At 41.4% G+C, this 23,280-nt stretch overlaps 1 protein-coding gene across 11 annotated transcripts in view; it reads right to left on the reverse strand.

The window, feature by feature from the left end:
* Window positions 1–23,280, reverse strand: part of ESRRG (estrogen related receptor gamma) — a 622,335-nt gene that overhangs the window by 274,965 nt on the left and 324,090 nt on the right. Inside the window, exon 1 of one of the 11 annotated variants that reach the window (XM_059145043.1) lies at window positions 13,664–13,888. The exons of the other annotated variants lie outside the window; for them this stretch is intronic. The gene's annotated coding sequence lies outside the window, so the exon portion shown is untranslated. Of the gene's footprint in view, window positions 1–13,663; window positions 13,889–23,280 lie in introns of those variants that run through there. 11 annotated transcript variants of the gene reach the window in all.

Below are 23,280 nucleotides of genomic sequence, written 5' to 3' on the forward strand. Positions count from 1 at the left end.
TAAGATCCCAGTTGAGGGACACCTGGGTGGCTCAGTGGGTTAAGAGTCTGCCTTCAGCTCCGGCCATGATCCCAGGGTCCTGGGATCGAGTCCCACGTCAGGCTCCCTGCTCAGCGGGGAGTCTACTTCTACCTTTCCCTCTGCCTGCTGCTTCCCCTGCTTGTTTTCTCTTGCTCTCTCTCTCTCTCTCATTTTCTGGCAAATAAATAAATAAAATCTTTGAAATAAATAAAATTTAAAAAATAAAATAAAATGCCAGTTGACTTCGTTCACAAAACAACATTTCCAAGAGAGGATTGTCAACCATTAAAAAACCACACTTGACATTACTGACCATAATACAATCTTAAAAGTCAAAGTAAAAAGCCGACAGAGCCTTTGCACCTAACAAATTGCCAGCATGCTTTATTATTGAAGGTGGCCATGATACGCCCACCATGTAAGGTATATTTTCTTTCTCTCTCACAAAAACCCTGTTAGAAAGGTATTATAAGCCCCCTTTCCAGATGAGGAAATTAAAGCTCAAAAGTTCAGATGCTAAGATCAGGTCAAGGCCACGCAACTAATAATTACAGAATCTAGCTCAAATTCAGATCTGCCTTGCTCCAAAGACCAAGCTATACCCTTGAACCATGCTGCCCTGTTACAGTCTATAAAATACCAATACATCACTGAGGAAGGGTAGGTTCATTACAATCTCCCAGTAATTTCATATAATATCTCAACACTAGCTTTCTTCAAAGACTTTTGTTTACAGAAAGGAGGAACCCATCTTATTTACTGACTGCTGATAATTATCCTATGAGATAAATATTATGTAAGTAACTTCGACACACAGGGAAGCTCAGTCTTGGTAAAGCTACTATCCTGTCTAGGATCACACTGTAGAAAGCACAGAAGCCAAGATTTAAATCCCACCATGTCTGGTGTAGAGCCTCTCTCATAACTACTGTATTTTAAGCCTCAAAAGCTAGCATCAATGCAGAACCACCTAGGGGTGCCTGGCTGGCTCAGTCAGTGTTTCATGTGACTCTTGATCTAGGGATTATGAGTTCAAGCCCCACGTTGGGCATGGAGCCTACTTAAAAAAATAAAAAAAAAATTAAAAAAAATAGAACCACCTTATTTTAAGCCACATTTTTATCATGAAATATTTCAACAAATGCCCAATATGTGTTGGTGACATGAGCAGCAGGAAGTAGATGCTTTGGGAAATAAAGACTAAAGAACTGATTAGAACATTGCCTCCTGGTCTCAGAGAGCTTGGAGTTCAGCAGGGGAACTGAAGAAAGTGGTAAAACCAGTAGGGTAGACAGTGTTTGATTAGTATCCCAAAATAGGAATGAACAGAGTACAGTTCCATTTCAGAGGAAAGACCACTTCAAACACAGTGATCCAGGACTGTTTCCCAAGGGTGTCCTATTAAAGTGGTCCTTGAATAATGGATTTTGACAAGATATTTCAGGTAGGTTGAATGGCATAAATCACCATGGGTAAGAGGGAAAGAGTGATTAGGCTAAGATAGCTTCAGTATGTTGTATGTGCAGGAAAATACTATGAGATGGCCCTGGAAAGATTACTTATGGTGATCAAAAGTCTCAACTTTCAGGCTAAAAATTATGGGCATCATTGCTGGATGAGGGGAGCTACTGAAGTTATTACGGTATGGGAGAGGAACGATCTCGGGTATACATAAAGCAGCCATGTGTATGTTGGCCTAGAGTGTTTAAGTATTGGTCAAAAAATCAGTAATGAGGCTATTGGAATACACAAGTATTAATGCTAATTACAGTTCTAGGTAGGTATGGGGACTAATAGCAGAGATGGAAAGAAATGACAAAATCAGGAAGTAAGGCCAAGGATAAATTGGCAGGAACTTTAAGGACTAGCAATGCAGGGATAGATTTAGATACGTTTAATTTGAACTGCTGAAAGGACACTCACATTTAAGTTTCTGGTAAACATTTAAAAATACGGCAATTGAGTAAAGATATGAAATGGGTTGGAAATTATGATTTTGGTTTTCTCCTGCATAGAGATGATGGGTACATAAAATCACTGAGACAGAGAACAGAGAAATAACAGAGAGAAATATAAACTAGAGATGAACCCACTTTTAGGAAGCAGGAAAAAAGAGAGCTACCACCCAGGGAAGACTCAGAAGTGCATTATGATAGGGCAAAAAAAGCAAAAGGAACCCAGACAAGAAAGTGAGATTATTAGTGATCTACGTTACTGCAGACATTGAGAGAAAGAGAGAGAAGATAAGACTGGGCATGTTCAGGGTAGACGGGCATAGACTGGATGAGGAACAACAAGCGAGTAACACAAGGTCAAGGTCACCCAATGTGGCCACAGGAAACAATAGTGAGTCTTTCCGTAGACTGGGTAGCCAGAGGTCCCAAGTACACTTTGAAGAAATGTGGTCAGAAAGAGGAGAAAGCAGAACTGGCTCATTGAACACAGTTGGGTTGAGATGGGTTTAATTTTTATTATCCACATAGGAGACCTGAGCATGTAAGAGAGAGCAACCTGAAAGTTAGTTCCATTATCCTGGATTCTTTGGCACTGGTTAGCCTTCATTCCTATTTTACTCTATCAGCATTGGCATCTTTTCACCAATACATGTTTCATGCATGTGCCAAGGTCCTTTAGTATTAGAGACAGGCCAGCTATTGCTTTTTTCTCCCCACAGTCTTCTCAAATCATAGCACAAGACTAATGTTTTCCTTTCATTGAACACATTTTTGCATCTATGTATTCCTCAGGCACTTATAATTAAAAAAAAACAACAACAACGAAGGAGCAAATAACGATCATTACAATAAATAATAATAGGTAAAGTGTTAAGCATTAAGTAGGCAATACTTTATAGGAGTCATCTCTTAATTTCTAAAACCCATGGTTTGAGCAATAAATACTTGTTTGATTTTAGAATTCTATTTTGTACATAATTATGGAACAATTCTCGCGCTTTCATAAAAAGCTGGTAATAGATCTGCTGTCCAGGCCCTGCTGCAAAGACCCACTCACCTACTCATCTACCCATTCATTCATCCACCTGTCTTCTCATTTATTCCTTCCTTCTTCCCTTCATTTATCTAAGATGCCTATGCTATGCCAGGCACTGGATAAGAGAAAGCATCAGTTTTGATCTGTCATCCCACTTTGCTACAAATAATTCTAAAGATATATTTGTCAGACAAACCAAACACCATATTTCCATTAATGGCATGTTTAAAAGTCCAGATAAATAAAAGAAGAAAATAATACTTTTCTTTCCTATTAATTTTACTTGTCTAATAAAGACGCTCAATGGTTCTTTAACATAAATACACATATGCTTATAGCAGTATGAAAAAATTCAATTGGAAAATTTAAATTAGGCACATTTCTAATTTAATGCCTTATTATCTTTGCCATAGCATGTGCATACAGTTATCTAATAAGTAAAATATGTAGAACAAGGAAGAAGAGCCCTGCCCTAAGGGAATTTATAATATATTCTAATGTATTCTAATGGTGTGTGAAATATACATCTAAAGTCAGAATTTGTCAAAATTTTGTAACTGGGAGATGCTGATAACTATGTTCAAGTATGCATCTAAAATATTCCTGCCATAGGAAAAAAACATGTCTTTATTCATTGATGCTCATATACCGTATTTAAAAGCTTCCTTATGTACTGCTAGAAAAATAATTAATAGGCCTCTACCTAGAATATTTTGAGAAAATAATGTGAGGCAGCCCTGTTGAGTTTACTTACTGTATTGTGTGTGTGCGTGTGAGTGTGTGTGTGGTTTATTTTTTTTTTTCCTCTTCCTGAGATATCATTAGATATGCAGGTGGTAAATTTACTTCAAGTATTTATTTTTAAAGCTATATATTTTCTTTTTGGGGGAGACTGAGATCATGAGATAAATTTAAGTTCCTTTCACCAAACTGTGTGACAAAAATGACACTGCTCTAGCCATCAAGGGGTCTGAGTTCTGGTCTTGGCTCTACCCGAGTTTAGGTGAACACCACCTCTCTCAGCCGCTGAGATCATCCTTCATGAAAGGGAGATGATATCAGCATAAACCAATGGTGGCGTTCCATAACTCAAGTGCCTCTGGGCCCAGGCAGGTACCAGGCAGGTTTGAGCAATGGGATATGTCATAGTGGGATCTGTAGTGAACTGGAGAAAGGAGGTCCTATCTCAATGCATTCAGATCCTACTAACGCTGTTCAGACCAAGAGGTCAAGAACCAACCAAAGCATATCTTCGGCCCATGGGTAGGACGGCCAGTTAGAAAATCTGCCCAGGATGAGAGCAAAGGTAATTTCTAGTTCTAAAAAGGTAGGCCTATGATGCTGAGTTTCCCAAAGAATTATGCCCTTTTCAAATGTTGGCTCCTTTCCCGCTGATATCCCATGGGAACTCAGTAGCTTGGGCAGAAGCTGCACATAACTAGTTCCAGAAGATTCTTCAACTCCACGGAACTCAAAAACTCCAGATTTATATAGTCCTACCTTTATCCAGTAGCTAGAACACAATGTGAGAAAAACCGTTATTGTCACACCAAGATAGGAACTGAAGTACTTAAGCTTTCCTTCTCCAACGTGATTTTTTAAATTGTCAAAACATATTCTTTGTCATTCTTCAACACTAAAAGACAAAATTTTTACCTTGAAAGGTAGGTGTTATTTGCCAATGACCTCAGAGAAAGTTAGTTTTATAAAACAGAATGACATACTGAGTTATTTTTCGCTTACCAACATCTTCTGGCTTTGGAGCTAGATTCCCAAATAGCTTAGTAGAGCTGACCCAGTGTCAGATTACCCAAAGAGAGGCTAAGAAATGTGCTTGGGCAGCAGCAAAGCAGGGACACTAATACACTTTTTTTTTTTTTTGAAAGAAGCTGTTATTTGATGTTTTCAAAAAAGAGAGAGAGAGAGAAAACAAAACAAAACAAAACAACAACAAATCCTGATGTACTCTTTGGTGAAAAAAATCAGAACTTCGTTGATTTCTTAATTACTTTGTAGTTTGATATTGCTTTGATTTTGAAGACTTTCAGGTAGGAGATGAGGAGGTGCGCATCCCTTCTAATGCTCAAAATGGTTTCTACAGGTCATGACCTGACCATTTTGATGGAGAGAGAAGTCAAACAAGCAAGCAAGGATCTAAAAACAAAACAAAACAAAACAAACAAACAAAAAAACCCATCAAGGAAAGTGGAATTCTTAAGTTAAGAAAATTTGGACTTAAATTACATATGCTTTTCTGTAACATTCATAGTAAAAAGGGAACTTTTTTTTCCCCAAGAGATAGAAATTAGAAAGTTGGATGGTTTACTACACAGATAAAAGATTCACCATGAAATTCCATGCAGATATAGCTTGTTTTGTGTTTAAAACTTGGACTAGAGGGGCACCTGGGTGGCTCAGTGGGTTAAAGCCTCTGCCTTCGGCTCAGGTCATGGTCCCAGGGTCCTGGGATCGAGCCCCACATCTGGCTCTCTGCTCAGCAGGGAGCCTGCTTCCCCCTCTTTCTCTGCCTGCTTCTCTGCCTACTTGTGATCTGTCAAATAAATAAATAAAATCTTAAAGAAAAAAAAAAAAAACTTTGACTAGAAATACAATGACCTGATGTAAGCAAACAAATAGTTTTATTTACACCACAGATTGCCTTCATACAGATTGGGTATCTTGCTTAGGGAATTTATTTCTGTACTCTTGACCCCAACGAAGAATACCAAACCCCTTAGGGATCTCCCCGCTCTCAATAAAATTGTTAATTGTGGCCAGCTATGAAAATGTTTTTGTAAAAATGGTATTTGATGGATCTAATAATCATAGGGAAAGAAAGAAAAAAAGAGATGATCTCAGGGCTCCAGTAAATACCCAAAGATAGAAGAACATTTATAAATTTCCATCAGGCAAGCCTCTAGTTCGTTCACAGAGAAGAAAAAGATCCATCTAAGGGAAAACAGCCAGACTTGGATCTTTTTGAGAAAGCAGCTGAAGATCAGCTTGTTTTGAGGCAAAACAAAACAAAACAAGATAAAATGAACCAAGGGGTTTAAGGATGTGAATGGGCTCATGCACTTTCAGAAATGAGGCCTTCACAAACCAGGCGGTCAGACCATGAGAGGCTCCTCAGCACAGAGACCACTGCAGTCATAATATGGAAAAATACTAAAAAGATTCTACGCCTACAACTTCAGTATTAGATAATCATAATAATAAGGAAACAGTAACTAATACTGAAACATGACACGTCATGTCTATTTCGTTTAGTCTCCAGAAAGGGACACGCAGCCACAACTTAAAGATGAATGTATTCACAGCCAGAGACCGTACAGCTTATCAACAGCAGAGCCAAGATTTGAACCCAACACAGACTTTCTGGCCTAAGGACCAGGACCCTTAGACCCAAGGCTTCAGCAAAGAGCGGGGTCCGATTCGGCTCTCGGGGTCAGCAGACCCTCTCGTTCCTCGGCTTCCATTTCTGAGTACTTTGTTCCTTGGGTTTTTGGGGTTTGGGTTTTCCATTTCTCAGGACCTGGGAAGCCATTTCCCGGGAAGCACGAGAGAAGATTCAGGTGCCTCTCAAGAGGACGATTTACCCCAAGTCACGAGCCTGAGGCCACAGTCTGGCCCGCTTTCGCGCAGCGCTCAGGGATCAGATGTGAGGGCACATGATGTCCCCGTCACCCGTCACCCTGCGGGCGGGGCTCAGGAGCCGCAAAGGCAGCATGAAATTCTAAACGTGTCTCCTCGTGCCCCAGCCCTGCAGTGCCATCATCATATTACCCTCGCACTTTATGAATGAAAATCGCTGTGGCTAAACCCTCCAATTCTGTCTCTCTTTTTTCCGTCCACGCAAAGAAGAGGACTGGTCACTTTCCTAAAGAAACTGATGGGCTTCAAAGCCCCCATTCGTAAATGAAAACTGAAGAAACACAGAAAGTGTTGATCAGGGGCACCTGGGTGGCTCAGTGGGTTAAAGCCTCTGTCTTCGGCTCAGGTCATGATCCCAGGGTCCTGGGATCGAGCCCCACATCGGGCTCTCTGCTCAGTGGGGAGCCTGCTTCCTCCTCTCTCTCTGCCTGCCTCTCTGCCTACTTGTGATCTGTCTGTCAAATAAATAAATAAAAATCTTTAAAAAAAAAAAAAGTGTTGATCATATATTGATGAAAAGGGCCAGGATGCAGCACTAAGTCCACCTTCTGATGAGAAGTGTGTGGACACTGTCAATATGCAGGAACAGGACCTCAAGAGGAATGTGGGAACAAGGGAGGGGGATGCGGCATGATTTGGGTTTTTTGGTTTTTTGGGTTTTTTTGATTTTTTAATTGTTGTTGGAAATGGTATTTGCACTGGAGTAAAAATGTGAACGTGGAAATATTGCCCTGTCTTCAGTTTGCCTTCTGCCATCTGTTGTGCATCTATTTACTGTGTAATGATCGTGTTTCCTCAGTTCCAAGATCAGTTGCCTCTTCGCTTCCCCTTCTCCCTGTGAGGTTCCTCCACGGCCCTCCCTTCGATTCTTTTGTGATGATGGGAACGGCCTCTGTCTCTAGGTCTTCAGCTCTCCAACCATGCAACTGGCGGCCCCCCCTGGACAACACATCTCAAGGGTCCCAGAGGCACCACAACTTCCAACGCTGTCACCCCCTCCCCACACCGCTTCCTCTTCCTCAGTTCCTCATGCTGGGAAACCGCACCGCCCTCCTCCCAACTGCTCAAACCTGGCACCATGCAGGCTTTCCTACATTAAAAAAAAAAAAAAAAAAAAAAAAGTCTTCTCTCTCTCTCTCTCTCTCTCTCTTTTTTTTCTTTTTTTTTTTTTAAAATATCATCCATCCCTTTTCCCATTGTCCCTGTCACAACTGAGGCTGCTCTCACCAACCCCACTGCAAAAGGTCCAACCTCACCTTAACTCTCTGCAAGGAAGCCAGGGAGATCATCTTATAACGGAAGCGCCTCTTGCCACTCTTCTATGTAAACCCCTTTAACAGGTCCCTGTTACTCTCAGGATTAAGGTTAGGCTGCGTACTAGGCTCTATAAGGTCCCTTTGGACCCACCTGAGGCTTCCTTTCTCCTCTTGTCACCTCGTCTTCCTTACCAACCATAACAACCATCACTGTGTCCCCAGTCTTCCAAAGACACTTCTTCGTGCAGCATGGCAGCTCCTCCCCACTCTGCCCCTGACACAAATCTCCCCGGACTAATCCTAGTGTCAGTCCTTCAAGGGCTTTCCAGGCTTCCCGGGCTGACTTGGACGCACCGCACATGATCCCAAGGACCCTGGATCTTTCCTTATACTATCACTCACCTACTCTATTATAATCCCTTGCTCGCGGGTCTGCATTCCCTTACTTGACTTCAGACTCCTTGAGGGTCCAGGCTGTGTCTTGCTCATCCTTGGGCATCCCTAGCACAGGCCTTCCTAGGATTTATTAGAGCATCAATCAATGGAGAATGGCTAAAGTTGACTAAAAGTCAAGTTCTATTCAAACATGTCAGCAGAGACAATATTTATATATACTTGGTTTTAGATTAATATAGGACCCCCTTTGAATATTTTGGTAGTGAGGGATTCTACAGCATTGAGGAGGTAAAGGGAAAACTTCATGACTTCCAAAAAATATTACAAGAGAGGGGGACAGATTCTCCAAATGCTGCTGAAGTTAAAGGAGAAAGTGGTGGTGGTCATGGGCGTATAGGCACTACTGAAAGATGAGAGGTGCGACTAGCGTTCGGACCAGGTGGGCGATGAGGAACCGCCGAGTGTTCACAACAGCTGGGCCGAGCATGTTCTATAGAGACAAATGCAGAGCTAAGAGGTTACAAGATAAAAGAGGGCACTTCGAGGCATTTTTAACTGTAGGTTTCTCTCCACACCCAGGCATCTCTGAACCTCTTGAAGTACATCTATCATTGTTTTGGATTTATCCCCCTCCCTTCCCAGCCAGGTACTACTGGAATGATCTATGGTGAGGGGCATAACTCACCCGTGTAGCTTGCCCATATAGACTGTAATCAGCAGTGACGTATTTTGTGACAGTTCTGTATAAAAGATGACGAACATAAATAAAACGCATTGTATATTATGGGGTAATAGAATATAAAGCACCATAGATATGCTCCTCTAGCAGAGAGGATCCAGGATTTAAGTCTGTGAGAGATGGCATTCTGAGGGGCAGCTAAAAGTCGGCCGGGCAGCTCATCCTACGACCCAATGGTATCCCAGTGGTCTCGCCATCAGCCAGCTCAACATGAAGGCCGTCTCAACAAGAGCTAATGAGGAGTTTAAACAAATATTTATGACCTCAAATCAAGCATCCAGTGTTATTTTAGTCTTCATTCTACTTGCTTGTCACAGAGGCTTTTCTTTTTGATAGGCTACAGTAGACCACTGAAGACAACTGAAAAGAATCAACAAGATATTGTGTAACGGACAATAACGAAGTTAAATCTGAGTCTGAATTCTGACTCTGAGGCTGAATAATTATGTTACTCCTGGAAAATCATGAAGACTCAGTTCCTCTGTCTTTAAAATGGGGGTATTAGGGCACCTGGATGGCTCCGTCACTTAAGTATCTGCCTTCAGCTCAGGTCATGATCCTGGAGTCCCAGGATCGAGCCCTGCATCAGGCTCCCCGCTCAGTGGAGAGCCTATTTCTCCTTTGCTCTCTCTCTCGTGCTTTCTCTCAAATAAACAAATATGTAAATCTTTTTTTAAAAAATGGGCAGGTCTTGTCTTACTCATTTCTATAGTCCCAACATTGAACACAAGATAGTACTACTGCTACAAATGATTCACATTCTCTTTGTCTTTCTCTCTCTCTCTCTCTCTCTCTCTCTCTCTCTCACACACACACACACACACACACACACACACACACTACTGGGCATCTACTACTCTGAATGCCCAGACAGGAATGTTCCCAGAGATCTCTAATTGTGGAATGATACGTGTACTCTCTATTTCATTCCCTCTCCCATGCTGACTTATGAATACAACCAGGGCTGCTTATCAACATTCAGACCTAGAGTTCCCTGCTGCCTTAAATTTGAACAGTAGCTGTCTCTACCCTCCTGGCACCTGGCACTGAACACTAATTATCAGAAGAACACCATTCAGGGACTAATATTAATGAGTAAGTATTTAGGAGACATTTAGGAGACCTATCTGGTCTCAGATCTATGGAAATTATAAAGCTGACCAGAGAAACGTGGTGGAAGTTGTCCCAGGTTGATTCCTAGAGAAACAGATTCTGAGCTTTGTGTGCAAGAGTTCTGGTAGGAAGGGCTCTCAAGAGCTGAGAGGTGAGAGCAGCGGAAGGGGCAGAGGGCAGGAGAGGGAGTGTGATGCGGGGGATCTCACCAGGAGCTCCGGAGCCCACACGGTCCTTCAGAGCCGCCTTTCATTGAAACAAGGGAGCCGGGCCTTAGTACATCCGTCCAGACTAGTCACGGAGCCCTGGGAGAGGCAGCTTCCTTTGGCAGGGTCTAATTCCAAGCAAAGACTCCACTGTGAAGCATGACTGACGGCAGACGGGAAAATGAATCTCCTGATCCTGGAAGGGCATCGGGCAGCACATCACAGCACCGCCCCAGAGCTGTGAGTCAGACCTCGGCTATCAGGTCTATCCATCCTTGCAGCAGAACACCAGACTCCAGTTCCTTTTCTTCACCCACACCAGAGCTCAGGGGCTAGGTCCCCAGTGACCCCGAGGCAGTCCCTGACCAGGAAGTGCTCATCAGACCCCAGGGGACAGCAGCCACACAGGACAGGCTAACCGTGGGCTGAAATGTACAGTATTGAACATTGCAATGCTATTGAAATGCTACTATTTGCATTAAAAGTAGTAAATCCTCCTCTGCTTTGAGGTACACTCAATTGGAATTTTATCTGTAAGGTAGAACAATCTGACTTCGACGTTCTGAGAAGAGGAAAGAGCAAGAACAGAAGACCATTTCTCAAACCCGATAAACACTCTGGACTTGGGACAGTCAAAGCTCTCAAATAGGAACCTGACTGTGGCAATGCATCTTTGGAGGTGCACTGTGAAGAAGCAATGTTAGTCTGAACCATGGGCCTCCTTGTCAAGGGTCACTCCACTCAGCTGACACAACACTAGAACAGTGCCAGGACGCAAACCTGCACTGTGAAGACAATCCCTTTCTTAGTGATTACTCATAGGTTATTTGTATCTCTCTTATTATATGGAGATTGAAACTTTTGAACTATGTATGTCTGTATATATCAACTTCCAGGGCAATAAGCTTATCCAGTCCACCTTTGAAAGGTGTTTATTATTTTTAAAAAGTGCTCTGTACGTATATATGTATGTATGTATATGTATATATGTGTGTATATGTATATACGTATGCATACGTATATACATATACACACATACATATATATCTTTTCTTTAGATTTTTAGATTTTTTTATTTTATTTTTTATTTATATGTATACGTATACATATACACCCATATATACATATACACACATACATATCTCTCTCTCTCTCTTTTTTTTTTAGATTTCATTTATTTGACAGAGAGAAAGAGATCACATGTAGGCAGAGAGGTAGAAGCAGGCTCTCTGTGGAGTAGAGACCCCAGTGCAGGGCTTGATCCTGGATCATGAGATCCAGGACCCTGAGATCATGACTTAGGCAGAAGGCAGAGGCTTAACCCACAGAGCCACCCAGGCATCCCTAAATCTTACTTTTTGAACCATAATATATTTAAAATTATTTTAACACATCTTTCTAACAGTCTAGTCACAGATGTTAATTAGAAGTAGCTTTGAGGTCACAAAAGGGTAGGTAAGATTAATCCAGGCAGAATTTGAAGAACATAATAGAAGGTTAGGGTATAGTATTTTGGAAAGGAACTTAGCCAGCTGGTTTATCTCTCTGAGACTCAGTATCTTCAGCTGCACGAGGGACATAATAATGTATTGCTGGTTCATGGTAGGGATCCAATGAGATGACACCAAAGTGACGATATGCATAGAATTATGCTAGTTTCTTCTGCCACATCATCTTTGACATAAACTCATGGAGGAATTTTCTAAGGAAGAGTCTTAAAAAGGGGGGGGCATGTAATGTTTCTATAGCTCAGATCTATAGTGAAAAAAAAAAAAAAAGTGCACCAAGAGGGCAAGTGCAGAGAAATTGTGACTCATATGCCACAGCCAGTGATTAAACCTTAATACAACTTGACAGTTTTAATTTTTACATAAATACCACCAGGGCCTATCATTCACATTATGGATTTCAAGCTTAACAAATGTAATTTAAAAACAACAAAGCTGCTTTTAAAGGAGTACTGTCAACGCGCTGACATTTTCAAAATTGAAAATGCTCTGTGTATAAGATTTGAAATGGAAAACCCACCAATTTTTCTCTTTACCTGACAGAAGTTATCAGGATGGACCCTGAGAATGCCTGGACATTTTTTAAGTTGAGTTATTGATAGGTTGGGACAATTTCTCATAGAATCATATATATGTAGATACAGAACAAGAGCTAGTCATTGCTGGAATTCGCTAAACACTTACTGAAACTGGAGTCTTGCATAAATTATCTCTTTAATTGACACAGAAATGCTACGGGTCCGTTACTATCATACCTTCATTTCACCAAAGGAAGAAGAAGAACAGAGGGAAAGCTGGGGGCTCTGTGCCATTGATTCCAAATCTCCTCTAATATGTATTATCTGCGTAATATGACAGACCACATAGTAGGAGTGAGGCTTATAGAGGTCCTAAGAGATCAGAGTCCAAAGGCCCACAGCCAGTCAATGACAAGGAGAAGACCGGAACTCAGTTCCCGGACCCATGTTCTTCTTCGCACACCTCATGAAGTCCTTTCTGGACTGTGGTTCTAGCACATGACATCAGTGTGTATGCAGCGAACGAAGCCTTATACAGCTACAGAAGTACCATGATGCTATTGCAACTCACTGATCTGTCAACAACCTGTGGGTCCCTCCCCTCTCTTTTGACTTCAGCACGAAATCCACCTAGTAAATATCAAAATAAGTAATTTCGTGATGTACCTAAAACGACTATGTGATCTTTTTAACCAAATTAAAAATAATAAACAATATAATCTTATCCAACGCAAGTAAGAAATACACCTGGTTTGTGGGTGATAGGTCTAGAGACGAGGATAGTACATTCCTCCTTTCACTTCTCCACTATTTGCAAAACACACTCATTCTTTCATTCAGCAAATAGTTGCTGAGTATCTACTATGTGACAGGCACCGCTCAGCCCTGGGAACGCATCCCGGAGTAGCTACAGAACAATCCCTCCCCCGCTCAATCTCCACTGGAGACAAAGACCAGAGAGAAATGAAGGTGAACTTTTTTTTTTGTCCTTTTTTTAAGAGCAGTGGTGAAAACAATAGAAAATACATACTATTGTTGCAAGCTTCTTGAACTAGCCTTCAAATCTTTCTTACCTCTCAGTATCTAATAATGGATTTTACTATGTGAACATATGCAGAAGACGTCCGTCAACAAAGTCACCCAACATTTATTTAATATCTTCTGCTTTCCAGATGCTAGACTGAACGTACTGTCACAGTTCAAAAGAACTTATAGTTTAGTGAATTAATCAAAACAAACAAAAAGTAGTCAGCCAACATACCTACCACCCCAGGTGCCCCAATGCAGGAAAGACGGCCTCTGTGCATACAAATACCCGCTCTTCACTTCTGCCTTCTTGTCTGATTGTCTTGTAAAGCCAGGAATGTAACCAGGTTAAGAGAGAAATCACAGGACAGCGGCAAGCCTAACCCTCAAGCTCATTTCCAGACAATTGCCGGGAATCGTTAATGTGCAAAGTAAGAGCCAGATCAGCCAGATTCATATTTATGTCCTGCACAGTAGTATACAGACATTCCATGTGCAAATGCTGGTGATTTCAAGGTGACAAGCCTCTGATTGAAAAGTCTAGAGGTCGGTCGATAAGTCTCCTTTGGGGTCACCTGGCCTTGCTGTCACCTCAGCTGACAAAGAGGAAATTTTTAGAAAATAAACCTTAATAAGCTTTAAACAGCGAGGCCTCTGCTTTTGAAATAATTACGAGACACCATGTCTTCCAGCTGAAAAAAAAAGAAACTGATTTCCCAGTTCTTTCTGTTATTTGCAAGTCTTGTGTGAGTAAACAGGTACAAAATGACTACAAAGACCTCAGTGTTCAAGCAAAACACAAAAGCACTTAAATATAAGGCATAGATGCCTTCTAAATACATCCCCCACTTTTTCCTATTTCTTTCTTTCTTTTTTTTTTTTTTGGTCTGAGAGACAGATTTGCACTTGTTCTAGAATGACTGAGTAAGTCACTCATAGCAATGCCACTTGTGAGTAATGGCACGATTGCTTCCTTCTTGGGGTGTTAAGTATTTTCTCTCTGTCTCTGTCTTTCCCTGTATATATTAATATCTAATTTTCATGTTGGTTATCAAAATGCAGGGAAACATTTTCTGCTATCGCACAGGAAGATAGAGGACATTTTAGAAACTCCAGAGCAGTTCAAGCCTCAATCGTGTTCTAACTTATTGATTTATGTGAATCAATATGCATTTTTGCAAACTATCTTTTAGCCTTGTCTCCCTCTCTCTCTCTTTTTTTTTAAATTAGCACTTAGCAGCAGAATTAGGTCATTTTCATTAGAAAAGAGTTCTAATTAACTAGTTTTTTATTTAAAAGAATACAAGTTCTCCTCTCAAGATTCTATAACACTTTGTCAATAGTTCAGAACAGGGCTAATAATCATCATTAATGAAAGCCCAGAGTGAGTGTGAGATCTTTATTTTACTCCTTTTATCAAAGCACGAGACCCTGGACAAATACAACTTTACAGTAATCATTTTCTACCTCAGAAATAAATAAAACAAGCATGCCAGAGAAGGTGACAGAACATGTGTGGTTGAAAATAAAAAATAGCCCTCGCCAATTCTAACAGGTATTCAATCTTTTGAACCAATGAGAAATTTGGGGAGATATTTTCTCCTCCTTGGTTTCACCTCCTCCTTTAAAAAAAAAAAAATTCTACTCGGATGTCCCGTGTTCATTATAAATAATCTCGTATACAGGTATCAGAAAGACAGAAAAAGAGGGAATGAAATAACTCTAATCTTGGCATTTCTCTTAAGAATAGAGGGCACATTAGAATTTCATGGGGGGTGGGGCTAGGGTTTCAGAGAGTTGGGGGAAGGGCTTTCGAAAACGCTTTTCAGGTGATTCTGACACATCTTTTGGTTAAGGACTTAGAATTTATTTCCTTGGTTTGCCTGATCATGTGTCTCCATTACATCAGGAATGGCTCCTGTCTCTGGTCCCCTAGAACAGTGCATTTACTAGGAGAGACTCTCTGCACAGGGTCTACGTCTGAGGAATGGGGCTAGTTGTTACTACTTTGTGCATGTATGTGTGGGGGGGGGATGCAGAGAGAGAGAGATGTTTGTAAAAGCTATACTATTTTATTAGCTGCACATGTACTAATGTTAATGTATTTAACAGCAGCACAATCTGCCTTACAAGATTGAGCTCCTTCAGAAATTATCTTTTATAGGCCCAACAGTTTCATCATTAATCTTTAATTAAAATTTAAGATAATTTATTTTACCTACTAGGAATCCTGATCTCTCTTCAGTGTTTGTTACGCATCCATAAATGCATTTCCTTGTACCAGAAGACTGGCTGCTTACGTGCTCATAGTTTCCCAACCAAAGTGAATCTATTCCCTCTTCAAAGTGCCCTTCCCACTGGACAATACCAAGGTGACATCCAGGGTGATAAAGCTGCCTTCCACGGGACCTTCCACGGGACCTCCCACGACTGTGCTCCCATCGGACTCCTGTCTGAGCTTTGCCTGGGCTCTCCCGGTGTTTTCTAGTCCGGGGTCAACCCAAAACATTTTCCCCCATGGGTTTATAAAATCTCTTGTGTCTTCTCTCAAAGAATGAGAATAAAAATATATTGGTTTTTAAAACTCAGAATCACATGATAACGGATTCTTCTGGAATACTGAATGTTCCTCCCCACACAACCAGGGTGCTATTTACCTAGGTTTGCACCAAGCTTTGCTTTTGGTTTTTGATCTCTTAGTTAATATGGTTCTTCCTGAGCTAATTACAATTTCGTTAGATTAAGCAAGGCCATTAAAGGCAGTACTCATCCATTTAGTAGACTACCTAAAAGTTCCTGTCTCCCCATCATACTCCTCTGAGAGTTCCTTTTTCATAATTTACACTTTATGTTTCTCTCTCCAATGTTTACTGTTTTCCTAATGATTTAATGCCTTTGCTCACTTTCCATTCCTCTTCGAACCTGCTTAAAAGATCCATGATGTATAGCTCATTATAGCCAAGATTTTCCTTTTTTTTAATTTTTTTATAAGATTTTATTTATTTATTTGTCAGAGAGACAGGGAGAACGCACAAGCAGAGGGAGAAGCAGGCTCGCTGCCGAGCAAGGAGCCCAGTGCGGGACTCAATCCCAGGACCCTCAATCTTTTGATCATGACCTGAGCTGAAGGCAGGCACTTAAGTGACTGAGCTGCCCAGGCATCCCAACATACTCCTCTTTTTTAGCTAACAATAACTTCTGCTTGAGATTAAAATAAGCTTGCAGGAGGCTTCAATCTCTCCCACTGTGGCTCCATATCTATATGGAGATAGATACCTTAGGAATCACAATAAAAGAAACTCTTACATACTTCAGTTCTACAAACACAGGAATACACACTTAGAATTTACATTTAAAAGCAACATACTGTACTAGATTCAAATTCTGAGGTTCAGTAGAGAAGTTCTTAAGTTCATAAAACATTACTGTTATTCCAGAGAATCTGTAAACAAAGATGTACTAATGAATTTCTCTGGGGTTTAATTTCCTTATATTCAATATAGTTAAGAAATTATAAAACGAAAAAAAAAAAGAAATTATAAAACAGATGATTGTATCAGTGCGGCACTGAGAACGCTCCCTCTCCAAAAGCCGACTACTTGGTCCTTTTCCTACCCCCCCCCCCCGTCACCCCAACCTCCCAACAAAAAGCTTACCAGTTGGTTAGTCTGTGTGTTATTAGTTCATGGAAATGTTAGTATTATTTAACAATAAAAATAAAAATCGCACTCAAGCGAGCCCTGAATTATTCATGCACTCTGATTTTACATAATTTGGCCATCCCTCTTTTTATTGCTATTTCAGTTTCTATCACTAAACAATTCTCTGCTAGGTCCACCTTGGGTTCCTGTGAACAAGGAGATAACACTTGCAAAGTGTTCCCTTGGAGATGATGTTCTGAGCTGATGTCCAAACATTTGCAGCCAAAGCCCAAACTATGAAAACCAGCAAGGAATACCCAGTGCCTGGAATGAAAAGTAGCGTATTAACAATACTTTTTTCTTTTTTTTTAAAGAAATCAAATTTCTTTAGAATTTAAAAATCTGTAATGACACAAAAAGCTGGCAAAATTGAACCATCGCAGGAACAGACTTTTTAAGGCTTACATTGTCACTCTATATTTTCATTATAAGTGCACAGACCCAAGACATCATTTAAAACACAATTAAGGCACTTACAGTGGTTCTGACATTCAAAGTTCCTAATGGGTAATGTCAGTCTCTCTGTTAGGTGAGTAGCAAGAGGAAGGGGAAGGGGCACAACCTAGCAGGGGAGTGTTGAGAAGGTGAGGTGCACTTTGCACTATCAGCGAAATGTCAAGAGCTGGTGAGGGCAGCCATTACGGTGGCCCATATTCTAGACGTCACTGTTTGGGCATCTCGGTGCAGGCCTGTATCTCGTGCAGCAGGCCCTCTGAACTTTACTGGAATCTTGCTCAGAGCTGGAGGGGAAAAGCTCCTGTGGGTACCAATACCCAACCAGAGCTGAAGAAGGCAAGACAGAGCAAAGAAGGGAAAGCAGCGGAAACCAAACTACCAAGACTGGCTCTGAGAACTGCCTTCTCCAGCAAGAGACTCCTCTTTCTAAACACTGTTGATTGTTTTGCTCATTTCCAAAATATGGTTTTAACAAGTCATTAATGTAACTGACTGGAAGTGTAAACTAAGCCTTTGTGGCGACATTCAAATGTTCGGTGTTAAGTGTGGGAAAGGAAAAAAAAAAAAAAAACACAGATGGAAAATACTGCCATGAACTGACATGTTCTATTTAAAAACTGTTTGTCAGCCGTAGTTAAGTTGACACTGTCAGCATGGCAACACATCATAACATTTTGCATGTTTTGCTGCATGCTTGAAGCGAGGCTAGCACAGAGCGTGTCTAGATCACAGTGGTGGGAGTTGAGGAATGGGCCAGTCAGTGGAATCGGACAGAACATGTCTGATCTGCTACCCCCCAAAGGTCAGCCGCTGGGGAGGTGCTCAGTGTCTGGTGTGCTATGTCTTGGTGTCTATGAAAGAGAACCACCATTCAGAGTTTTAAAAATGGGATGTGAGTGGCCCAGGAGAACTAAGGAGATGCCCTCCCTCCTCTAGGAGCTCTGATTGTTGTAATTCACACAGAGCCTCACGCGCCGCAAGCATGGCATCCTCCACCAGACGCCGCTCCACTGTGGCTTTACCACAAGGGAGACAAAGGCAATGATAAACCACACGAACTCAAACCAGCCCTGGAGGCAGGAGATCTGTACTCCCGGTCTGTGACAGACAAGGCTGCTACTCTTCCCTGGTTCCTGGCCCCAAGGCCAGGGTGCACTTCCCAGTCTAGCAGCTGGTAGGTCACAAGACTGAGCTCTTGCCAATGAACTCTAGCAAACATGCAGCTTCCACCTCACTCCTGAGAAGATACCTGCATGCGGATTTTGCTCTATTTCCCTTTCCTTGGCTGGAACCACCAAGGTCCAGTCCAACCCTGGAGGCCAGGTATTGGAGATGGTTGCCTGAGGCCCCTCAACCCTTCCGAGGGGCAGAACCATCTGTCAACCTAGAGCCTTCACTTAGTCTTTCACAGGAGAGAGAAATAAACATTTATATTCTCTGTTCTGCACTATTGGGGAGCATGTTTGTTACAGAGTCTATTACCCCAGACTCACTGACGTCCTGACTCTAACACTTGGTTCCACGATGCCTGAGGAAAGTCACTCAAGCTCTTTGGAGCCTGTTCTCCATCTGGAAAATGGACACAATCATATCTGCCTTGTTTCACCTAATGGAATATGGACACAAATCATCCTGTAAAATGCTCTTAAACAAACACAAAATATAAACTAAGACAACGACTCAAAAGAAAGGGCGATTCCTTCCAGCTGAAGTGAAGAGACCAGATTAAAGAGAATTTGAAATGAATCTCAGTAGCGTTTTGATGGGACTTTAACTTGAAAAGAGGACAGACAAGAATGGGAAAAAAGCATCGTGCAAAATTAAAAATAATGCATCTTTGGGGGAAGAACAGAAAGCAGTTTGACTAAAACAGAGGAACCTAGCAGAAGGATAATGAAGATAAATTTGAGGGCCAGATTACTGTAGGTAAGAGAGATGAACACTGGGATAATGAATTCTGACTGATCTTCAGGTGGTCGGGATAATTTTGTCCTCTTTACCCACGGCTGGCTGAGGACAGTTATCTGCTTGAGACACTAAAGTGATGCCTTGCTCAGACCTGGGGTAGCCCTTGTGTGGTCCTAATGGAAAGGCCAAGAGAATCAGAGAGGTGCCAGATCAGAATCTCAACATTGCAGAGCAGCTGAACGAACCTAGATGTACCTCTCTCTAAGCTTCCTGTGGTAAGGTATAATTAAATTCTCATTTTTAAACCAACACTGGTTGGCATTTGAGCCACCTGCAGCTGAAAGCATTCTTAGGAAGCAGCACAAATGGTTAACTCAGTAGCACAGAGAACAGCATACTTGGCGAATAATTTGATCTCTGAAAAAGGTTATTTACAAACTATCACTTTAATTTCTCAGACCTGTGCCCTTTGTGATCAATATACTGGAGCCAAAGACCCTGAGAGAAACATTCTAAGATGTATTTACAAAAGCAATCTAGAGATTAACTTTTTATGAAGAAACTTCGTTACTGACAATTTGTCAATTTGTGCTTATTTTATAAGCAAATCGTTTTTATGATACTATTGGTACATAAAAATTACCCATATTTGGGCACCTGGGTGGCTCAGTCGGTTAAGTGTCTTTCCTTCGGCTCAGGGTCACGATCTGAAGTCCCTGGGACTGGACCCCGCGTGGGGCTCCCTGCTCAGCCGGGAGTCTGCTTCTCCCTCTGCCTCTGTTCCTCTCCCTGCTTGTGCTCTCTCAAGCTCTCTCTCTTTCAAATAAACAAATAGAATTTTTAAAAAATTCCAGACATTTAAAACATTACACATGTTCAAAAGAAAGTCAGACAAAGAAGTTTTGGATGAAACTTTAGAGCTAGAAAAACCCTGATAAGTCAACTAGACGTTCTGCATAGCTTTACACTGGAGGAAATTCAGGCCTAGGTATTCTATTACATGCCTTGCTGAAATGCATGGCCTAGAACCCAGTCCTTGCCTCCACACACAAAATCACAATTAGTCCCATCGCTGTCAGTAGATTTTCTTTTTGTTCACCGTATAAGAAATGCATGAAAAATTTATTTTTAAGCTCAAAGCTCAAGTTTTCCTAGCATTACCTATAAATGGTGCATCAGACCAATAGGTATTTTTTTTTTAAGATTTTATTTATTTATTTGACAGAGAGAGAGAGAGAGAATGCAGAAGCAGGGGGAGAAGTGGAGGGAGAGGGAGAAGCAGGCTCCCTGCAGAGCAGGGAAAGCCCGATATGGGACTGGATCCCAGGACTCCAGGATCATGACCTGAGCCAAAGGCAGTAGCCTAACCAACTGAGCCACCCAGAAGCCCTACCAACAGGTACCTAAATATCAACTTAAAAGTGTAAAATTTTAATAGGATTTAGACCAAAAGGACCTACTTAAGCACATCCACAAGGACAAGAACCATGTTGTCAGTATTATTTATTATCTCTGTGCCATCCATGCATGATTTGCTAAATATCTCATTTTATATCATGTCCTATATCTGGCCATCTCCCTAGATCTAGTTCCAAATTAAGCAAGGATCAGAAGTGAGTTTGAACATAGTATAGGGCTAGAAAGTAATACCAATGTAATTTCTTCTCCCTCTAGCTATTCCTCTCTATATATTCCTGAGGTTTTTGCCAGGTTAAAGCAGTGGAAGCCAGGGGGAGAAAAGCCACTTTAGATATTTATAGCCCTCAATCATGCCTCAAAAACAAACATACAGGAGAAATGGGAGGTAAAAATTGGACCTGCTTAGTATCTCTTACATATTTGAAGGAAAACTAGGATGTGGTAACAAGGAAAATGCGTCGAGTACTCTGATGTATTTTCTCAGATTGAATAAATGCTATTTAGTAGACTTCTTTATGTAAAATAATTCTGTCGTTTAGAAGAGCACTAGGCAGGAGCAAATGATGCTCCAGTCCAAATCAGAAATAATTTTGTTGTTGCACTGACAAAATTTTTTCTTACATATTCTTACAACAAACAGTACATCATTTGGATAAATAGAGTGGTACACAAAGAAAAACTGCTTAGCTGTGGTTAATTTTGATTCCACACCATAAGAGTCATAGCAGGGACTCATTCAAATACAGTCTGTCCCCTTTTAAATGCTACTCTCATTTCAATTTTCATAAAGCATCATGATTGCTTAGTGAAAGAGAATCACTCTTCATCTGCTACTGATAGAAATATGATCAGTAATCCTCAATCCCTTTCTTTGCAAAATCAGAATCATGTCTGACACTTAGAATTTAGAATTTCTACACAAAAGGTTTCCTAGACAGAACCTAGAGGTGGCTGTCCCTTTTGGGCTGGCCCATAGCTATGTTCCACATCCACCACCCCGCCTCTACGGTTCACTGCCCTTTTCTTCCCAGGGTGTTGGTTGACATCACTAGATATTTTTGATCATGCTTCTTCATTGTTAATCTTGGAAACTGAGCAGCTCAGTATACGGATGGAAGATTGGTGGCAAGCTTCTAAGATGTCCCCCAATGAGATCCGCCCCCCCCTTATATTCACACCTGTCACAGGCGTCTCCCATATTGTACCAGATTGGTCCATGTGACCAACAGAATACAGCAGGAGTGCTGGTATGTCACTGTGCAGATCAGATTATCAAAAACCAGTACAGCTTCTGTTTTGTCCTTTTTTCTCCCTCTATGATCACAAACTTTGGGGGAAGCAAGCTGTCATGTGGTGCCTAGCGGCAGGGAAAGGCCCATGTGGCAGGAAAGTAAGACCCTCCAGCTGGCCACCATGTGAGTGAGCCTGGAGGCAGACCCTTGGCCCTGTCATGCCTTCAGGAGACCACCCTCTTGGCCAACACCTTGACTGTAGCCTCCTGAGAGACTCTGAACCAGGACTAGCCAACTAAGCCGCTCCCATGTTCCTGACTCTCAGAAACTCAGGGAAAGGACAGATAATTTGTCATTTTCAGCCAGGAAATGTTCAGATCATTTGTTACACAGCACATTTCCTACTAAGAGGCACTATGGAGTTTTTAGTTAGGCTTTGTTTTTCTTCTAGTCTTTAAGTGCCTTGGGAATAGGAGCCATATCTTAGTCATATTGAGGCTCAGCAGAGTGCCTAAGGACACAGCATATCCAATAAGTGTTTTCTAGGGGATGACCACCTCCTTCCTGTTTTTATCATTAAAGTAAACTCAATGACAATTACACATCTAGACTTCTGACTTAACTAAGGAATTTTTTTTTTAAATAATGTGGTTTAAACCAGAGAATATAGAAGAGGAAAAAAAAATTCTAAAATGAGATCATCTTTCAGAAGCTCCAATTTTTTAATGCTCCCACCATTAAGAGTTCAATATAAATTTACAATGAGGCTCAGTGAGCAATTTAGGAAGCCTTGGCCTCCTGCCTTATAAGCATTCATGATTACAAACGAAAACTTGGCCTCCCCAGCTAAGCCATGACAGCATGATGGGAAAGACTAAAGGCTGACGTAAGTTAAAAGAAAGAAACTGCTGTAGGTCTTGGGTTTGAGGGGACAGTAGAGTTATACTCAGTATGATCTGGGGTGAACATTCTTAAAGATAAGTATCCCTTGTTGACTTGGTGGCTTAGGGAGAACGAGGACCAAACACTGTCCCCACTTCTGTAGGGGGCGATTACACTCTGCAGTAGGAGGAGTCTGTTCTTATAGATGCCTCACGGTAGATGCATCCCTCCAGGTCCACCAACCCCCATATTCT

Source organism: Mustela lutreola, chromosome 14 (genome assembly GCF_030435805.1).
Source record: "Mustela lutreola isolate mMusLut2 chromosome 14, mMusLut2.pri, whole genome shotgun sequence".
In the NCBI taxonomy this organism is placed as follows: Eukaryota; Metazoa; Chordata; class Mammalia; order Carnivora; family Mustelidae; genus Mustela; species Mustela lutreola.